Genomic DNA, 6,466 nt, shown 5'->3' with positions numbered 1-6,466 from the left:
TGATGTTCTGTGGGCAGGTAGGCAACCAGGAGAGCCCACGGAAGTGGCTTTAAGCTGTGAGAGATCTGACGCTGAAGATGAACTATGCTGTAGACGTAACCTACATGCACGATAACATTCTACTGAAAATGCTTTCAACAGTTTCTAATTGGAAAGTTTCTGGAGATATCTGCTTCTTCCATTTCCAAGCCTTTGGTGATGCTCATTAGACTTGCGGTTGGGGATGTGGCAGGAGGGGAAGGGGAGGAAGCTACAGAGGACTCAAGAGGGCATCAGGAAAGGAGAAGGGGCTCAGGACAGGCCTGGGATGGGGAAATGGGGCTGAGGAGGGAGGGACAGGAGCAGGGATGGAGGCAGAGGTCAGGGCTCATGCCACTGAGTGATGTGTATTGGGGAGAAGAGTGTAGGTGGCGGTCGCGGGTGATAACCAGAGCAGGAGGTCCTCAAATGCTGGCTGGCAGAGTTTGCTTTCCCTCCTCCTTCAAGCCATCCCTCCCTGCACTACAAGACCCCTGTCTATGGTGAGGCACAGGGCTGGGTGGGGAGCCGGGGAACTGTGGAGCTAATGCCAAGGAAGGAAGAGCGGAAAGGCGCCCCCTCCAGAGCAGGAGGCGTGTCCCTGGCTGTCACCTGCAGGTCTCTGGGAGGGGCTCTAGAGGCTGGTGATGGCCTCCCAGCTTTGCCCTCTTGCTTTCCCCTGTCTCTTGGACCCGAGGAAGGCCATTGCTGCTAGGGCATCTGCTTTCAAACTACTTCTGAGCACTACTCAACTTCTAGCAGGTCCCCCAGCTTTTCTGCCTTTCTAAGGCGTTTTCCTGGGCTAAGAAGTCACCGTGGATCAGTGTGATCCTAAGGCCTCGTGCTGACACAGGGGAGGACTCGGAGAGCCCCGAGTGAAGCCCATCCTAGAGATTCTCTTCCCCGAGGCCTTTCCACATCACTATGGCAAACTACTTCCCTTAACTGACCCAAGAGAGAGAACTTCCTGATTCAGGAGGGACAGGAAGAGAGTGGAGATGGAGACAGTTCATTTTTTTAACGCCCTGGAATGATGGGGGTTGACAGAGGAAAGGCACCTTCCCTTCATTTCCAGCAGCACAAAACCAGGTCTGCATTGGGAAGATTTGGTTTAAGCTATGAACGTGGACTTCTCCATCATTTAAGTGATGAATCTTTTTTTCACAGGATTCTTTTATAAAACCCTCATAGCCAGAAGTGATTTTGAGGTCTCTGCCAATTTAAATTAGGTTAAAAACCTTTTCCTAAAGAGATATGACAACCAAACGCGATGCATGATCCTGGATTGAATCCCAGATGGGGTGGGGGCTACAAAGGGCATTACTGGAGGAAATTGACATAATTTTAAGATGGATGTGGATCAGATAAATATTGCATCAACATTAACTTCCTCATGTTGATCACTATACCATGACTATGGGAGGAAATATCTTTGGCTTTAGGAAATAAAGTCAAATCTTGAAAGGTAGAGGAGCACAACATTTCCAAACTACTGGCATATGGTTGGGGTGGGGAAAACGAGATGGGGGAAGAGAAGCAAGAAAGTGGGGTGAGGGGTCGAGGGGAAAAGGGCAGGAGAGTGAAGGAAGGGGTCAATGTCAACAATGAGTGGTTCTGGTAAAGGGTATGAAAGTGTTCTGTCTATGATGGAAATTTTTCTTAAGTTTAACATTTTATCAAAATTAAAAGTTACTAAAAATTTTTCCTAAAAACCTTAACATTTCCCCTCATGATCAGTGAGAAGTCCCTAATTCCAAATAACTCTCTGAATCATGTATCCTTTTTAAATAAACGATGAGGTTCACTTGCCCAGAAGACTTCATCAAAATTCAACAAAGAGAATACGTTTTCTTTGAAAATGAAGTTTCAGGAGTGATCAAACCAAGATGGCACTTGGCTTCAAATATTTCCAACAAACATACCAAGTGCCAAGAAAGTTGGCGTCTCCAAAGGTCCAGCCATCACGATGGTGATTCACTATTCACTTAATCAACTCTGTGGTGAATTCTCTCAGGCATCTCGACAGTTTAGGGTGGGGTAGTGGGTGTGGATAATGACTCAGAAAATGGTATCTTCAAGTCCAAAATTTCATTTTTCAAAGCACTGGGATTCCCCCAGAGCCCTTTACACACATGATGGATACAAACTTTGGGATGATACAACCATTTTAGAATTTAAAGCTCCCATTTGTTTGTCAGATTTAGGGCAAGAAGAAATAATTTTTACTCCCTTCTAAATAATAATATTAAACATAAATGTTTTTGTTTTTCTAGAAATTTTGACTTAAGTTTGCTACTTAGTTGGGTTGGTTTATGATCCCCTAATAGCTGCAATTCGACTTTATGTGGCTCTATAAGGGTGTAAAGCATATACAGTTTGTTTATTCTCTAAATAATCTAATAAACATTTATCACAATTTAGAACTCAAAATGTGAGAACAAAGAAGATATACATATATATATATATACACACACATATTTGTTTATTTGGTTGTTTTTAAGGTTGTTTTTAAGCTTAAAACTTCATTACTGTCTTTTTTTTCCTTCTAAATTTTTCTTCTTTATTTAGAGAAGGATGTAATATATACAGTAATAAGTATTGTGTCATTTTTTTCCAGGTTTAGCTGACACATGTTTGGGACTGGCTGGAATAGGAACAGAGAGTTGAGGAAGAATCTAAACAGAAACCGACCCCATCTGTCCTTCATTCTTTCAAAGAGAGATCCCATGAATGTGGTGGGGGAAAGGCAGAGAGAGAGGGTGGAGGAGAAAATGAGTATTTGTGTATGTGTATGCGTGTGTGTGTGTGTGTGTGTGTGTGTGTGTGTGTAGAAGGTAGTGAAATAGGTAGGAAGGAGGTTCTTGTCTTAGGGATGGTCAGATACTGGCTAAGTCACAGCTTGAAACCGTGCAAAGGACGAATCAGCACGAATGCTTTTAGGTTGCCTGATGTTGCTGATGGGTTTCTTTCTCTCTGTATACACTGACTGAAAAATCACAGCAAATCTCACTGAATGTTTCTCACACAGGGATGTGATCCAACAACAGAGCATAGAACTAAGATGTATTATAAGGATTAGGGCAGATTTAAGGGTCAAACTCTTCCACAACCAGAGAGATTTATGGAAAGAAAATATTGTGATCTGACTTAAAATTTTTTTTTATCTTATTCACATGTAGTTAAACTCTAAAGGAAGAAATTAGAAAGCACATATTAAGTAATAGAAATAAGGTGAAAGTAACAAAGTTGTACTTTTCAGTTTTCAAAAATGCTAAGATCATTTTGAATTCTACACACTATGAAAGAAATTTAGCTTTGCCCCTTCCTTAAGAGAAATTTCAGTCCCTCATCACTGCATACAGCCTCAAGTAGCCTGAACAAAAGATGAAGAAAAGATCACAGGTCAAGGCTCAGACCTCAAAGCAACTGTTTTCCAATCCTGTCACCATCTACCAGCTCCTAAGATGAAAGGAAGGGAAAAAAGTGAAATCTTATTCTGGTACAGCCCTGAGGCATGTGAGAAAGAAGAGAATTCAGGTTGAAGCCTGACACAGAGACAAATAGTCCATTTAGACAGAGCCTGTGTGCTGTTTAAATGCTCTGTTTTCTTCTCTGAACCTTTGTATTATTAAATATTAAGATACCAGTATTGCTGGAGTGAAGAGAAAGGAGTGACTTGACCTCTGAGAACGCAGATGAACTAGTGCTACATACCTGGTACGTAAACTATTTATATTTAGCTGGGAAAAACTGTTCAGAAGTAAAAGCATATAATTTTTTGAAATTTTAATTTTGAAGTGATGAAAAGAAATGCCTTTAGCAAATGTTAATTTCTTTTAAACTTAACAATATGTGGAGAGATATTCCATGTTCATGGATAAGAAGACTCAATTTTGTCAAGATGGCAGGTTTTACCAACTTGATCTGTAAATTCAATGCAGTTCCAAAGTCCCAGCAAGATATTCTGTAGATTGACCAACTGATCTTAGTTTACATGGAGAGGCAAAAGACCCAAAATAGCCAACACAACACTGAAGGGGAAGAAAACAGTTGGAGGACCAACACCAGTCAACTTCAAGACTCACTATAAAGCCTCGGTGATCAAGATTGTGTGGTACTGATGAAAGAACCGTTAAATAGATCAATGATAGGTTCATATAAATTTAGTCAACGGATCTTTGAGAAAGGAACAAAAATATTAGCATGAAGAAAAGATAGTATTTTCAACAAATGATGCTGGAATAACTGGACACTTGCATGTAAAAAAAAAAAATCTAGATACATTCCCAAAAATTAACTCAAAATGGATCATAAAGGCCTAAATGTAAAAATCAAAACTATAAAACTCTTAGAAGATAACATAGGATAAAATTTAGATTATCTTGGCTTTGGTAATTAGTTTTTAGATATAACACCAAAGGCAATATCCACAGAAGAAATAACTGATAAGCTGAACTTCGCTGAAATTAAAAACTTCTGTAAAAGACACTGTTAAAAGAATGAGAAGACAAACTATAGAATGGAGGAATGGGAGAAAATATTTGCAAAAGACGTATCTGATAAAGGACTACTACCCTAAATATACAAAGAACTGTTAAAACTCAACAATATGAAAATGAACAACCAGATTAACAAATGGGAAAAGTATCTGAATAGATACCTCACCAAAGAAGATCTAAGAGGGAAAATAAGCACATGGAAATATGATCAACATCATATCTGCAAATCTCATCATTCGAGATTTGTGAATTAAAACAAGGTGACATTATTACACATCAATTAGGATGGCAAAAATGCAAACACTGACAACACCAAATGCTGGCAAGGATATGGAGCAACAGGAACTCTCATTCATTGCTGATGGAGATGCAAAGTGGTGCAGCCACTTTGGAAGACAGTTTGGAGGTTTCTCACAGAACTCAACATACTCTTACCGTGTGATACAGCAATCATGCTCCTTGATTGACTTGAAAACTTACATACAAATAAAAGCCTGCACATGGATGCTTCTAGCACTTTATTCATAATTGCCAAGACTTGGAAGCAACCAAGCTGTCCTCCAGTAGATGAATAGATAAATAAACTGTGGCATGTCCAGATAATGATATATTATTTGGCAATACAAAGAAAAAAGCTTTAAAGCCATAAAAAGACACAGTGGAGGCTCACGCCTGTAATCACAACACTCTGAGAGGCCGAGGTGGGTAGATCACCTGAGGTTAGGAGTTTGAGACCAGCCTGGCCAACATGGCGAAACCCCATCTCTACTAAAAACACAAAAAAATTACCTGGGTGTGGTGGCGGGCGCCTGTAATCTCAGCTACTCATGAGGCTGAGGCAGGAGAATTGCTTGAACCTGGGAGGTGGAGGTTGCAGTGAGCCAAGATTGCACCACTGCACTTCAGCCTCGGTGACAGAGTGAAACTCCATCCCAATAATAATAATAGTAATAATAATAATAATAATAATAATAATTTAAAAATAAAATTTTAAAAAGACACAGAGGAATCTTAAATGCATATTACTAAATGGAAGAAGCCAATCTGAAAAGGCTACATACTGTGTGATTCCAATTCAGTGACATTCTGGAAAAGGCAAAACTATGAGACAGTAAAAAATTACAGGTTGCCAAGGACTGGGAAGTGAGAGTGTTGAACAGGCGGAGCACAGAGGCTCTTCAGGGCAGGGAAATGATTTCGTATGATAGTGTAATGGTGGACATATGTCATTATGTATTTGTCAAAACAATTTTTTAAAATTTTTTAATTGTTGTATTGTTCTTTGTATTGGCTTTATTCCCAAGTATCCCTAGTTGGTTGAATCCTTGGATGCGGAACTGGAAGAGATGAAGGGCTGACTGTAAACACTTAAAGACTTCAATAATATATCTTTTCCTTTAAAGTTTAATATTGGCTTATTTCAAAGAAACACAAGCTCATTTCCCCTCGTTCGTGATGGGATAGGAAGTTGGCTCCAGATTTCAGCCTCTTTCTTGGGGTAGACACTGGCTGGGTATGTGGGACCTGGGCTCTTACAACCAGCATTTCCAGCTTCAGGGAAAGGAACCAGCAGAGTGAGGGAAAGGCCGCCCCAGGGAGAAGACGTGGGCAGCTTCCATTTCTGAAGAGGCGAGATGACGACGGGAGGACCCCAGACACCTTCTCTGGCAGCTTCGCATGTGAAACCCTGAGCCACTCATTCAGCAGCTGCTGGTGCTGCCGGAGCAGGCCCATCACGGCACTGTCAGAGGCCACCTGAGAGGTAAGAAAGCCCCAGTCTTGCTGGGGAGATGAGGCCCTAGAGGGAGGGGACAGAGGCCCTACGAGGGAAGGGACAGAGGGCCTACGAGGGAAGGGACAGAGGGCCTACGAGGAAGGGGACAGAGGGTCTATGAGGAAGGGGACAGAGGGCCTATGAGGAAGAGGGCAGAGACCCTATGAGGGAGGGG

At 41.3% G+C, this 6,466-nt stretch overlaps 1 protein-coding gene across 1 annotated transcript in view; it reads right to left on the bottom strand.

The window, feature by feature from the left end:
* LOC105537682 (supervillin) overlaps window positions 1-6,466 on the bottom strand; it is a 137,990-nt gene that overhangs the window by 59,573 nt on the left and 71,951 nt on the right. The window lies entirely within an intron of this gene.

Source organism: Mandrillus leucophaeus, unplaced genomic scaffold (genome assembly GCF_000951045.1).
Source record: "Mandrillus leucophaeus isolate KB7577 unplaced genomic scaffold, Mleu.le_1.0 Scaffold178, whole genome shotgun sequence".
Classification (NCBI taxonomy): Eukaryota; Metazoa; Chordata; class Mammalia; order Primates; family Cercopithecidae; genus Mandrillus; species Mandrillus leucophaeus.
The sequence above is the reverse complement of the archived record's forward strand: the minus strand, read 5'-3'. Positions and strand labels throughout refer to the sequence as shown.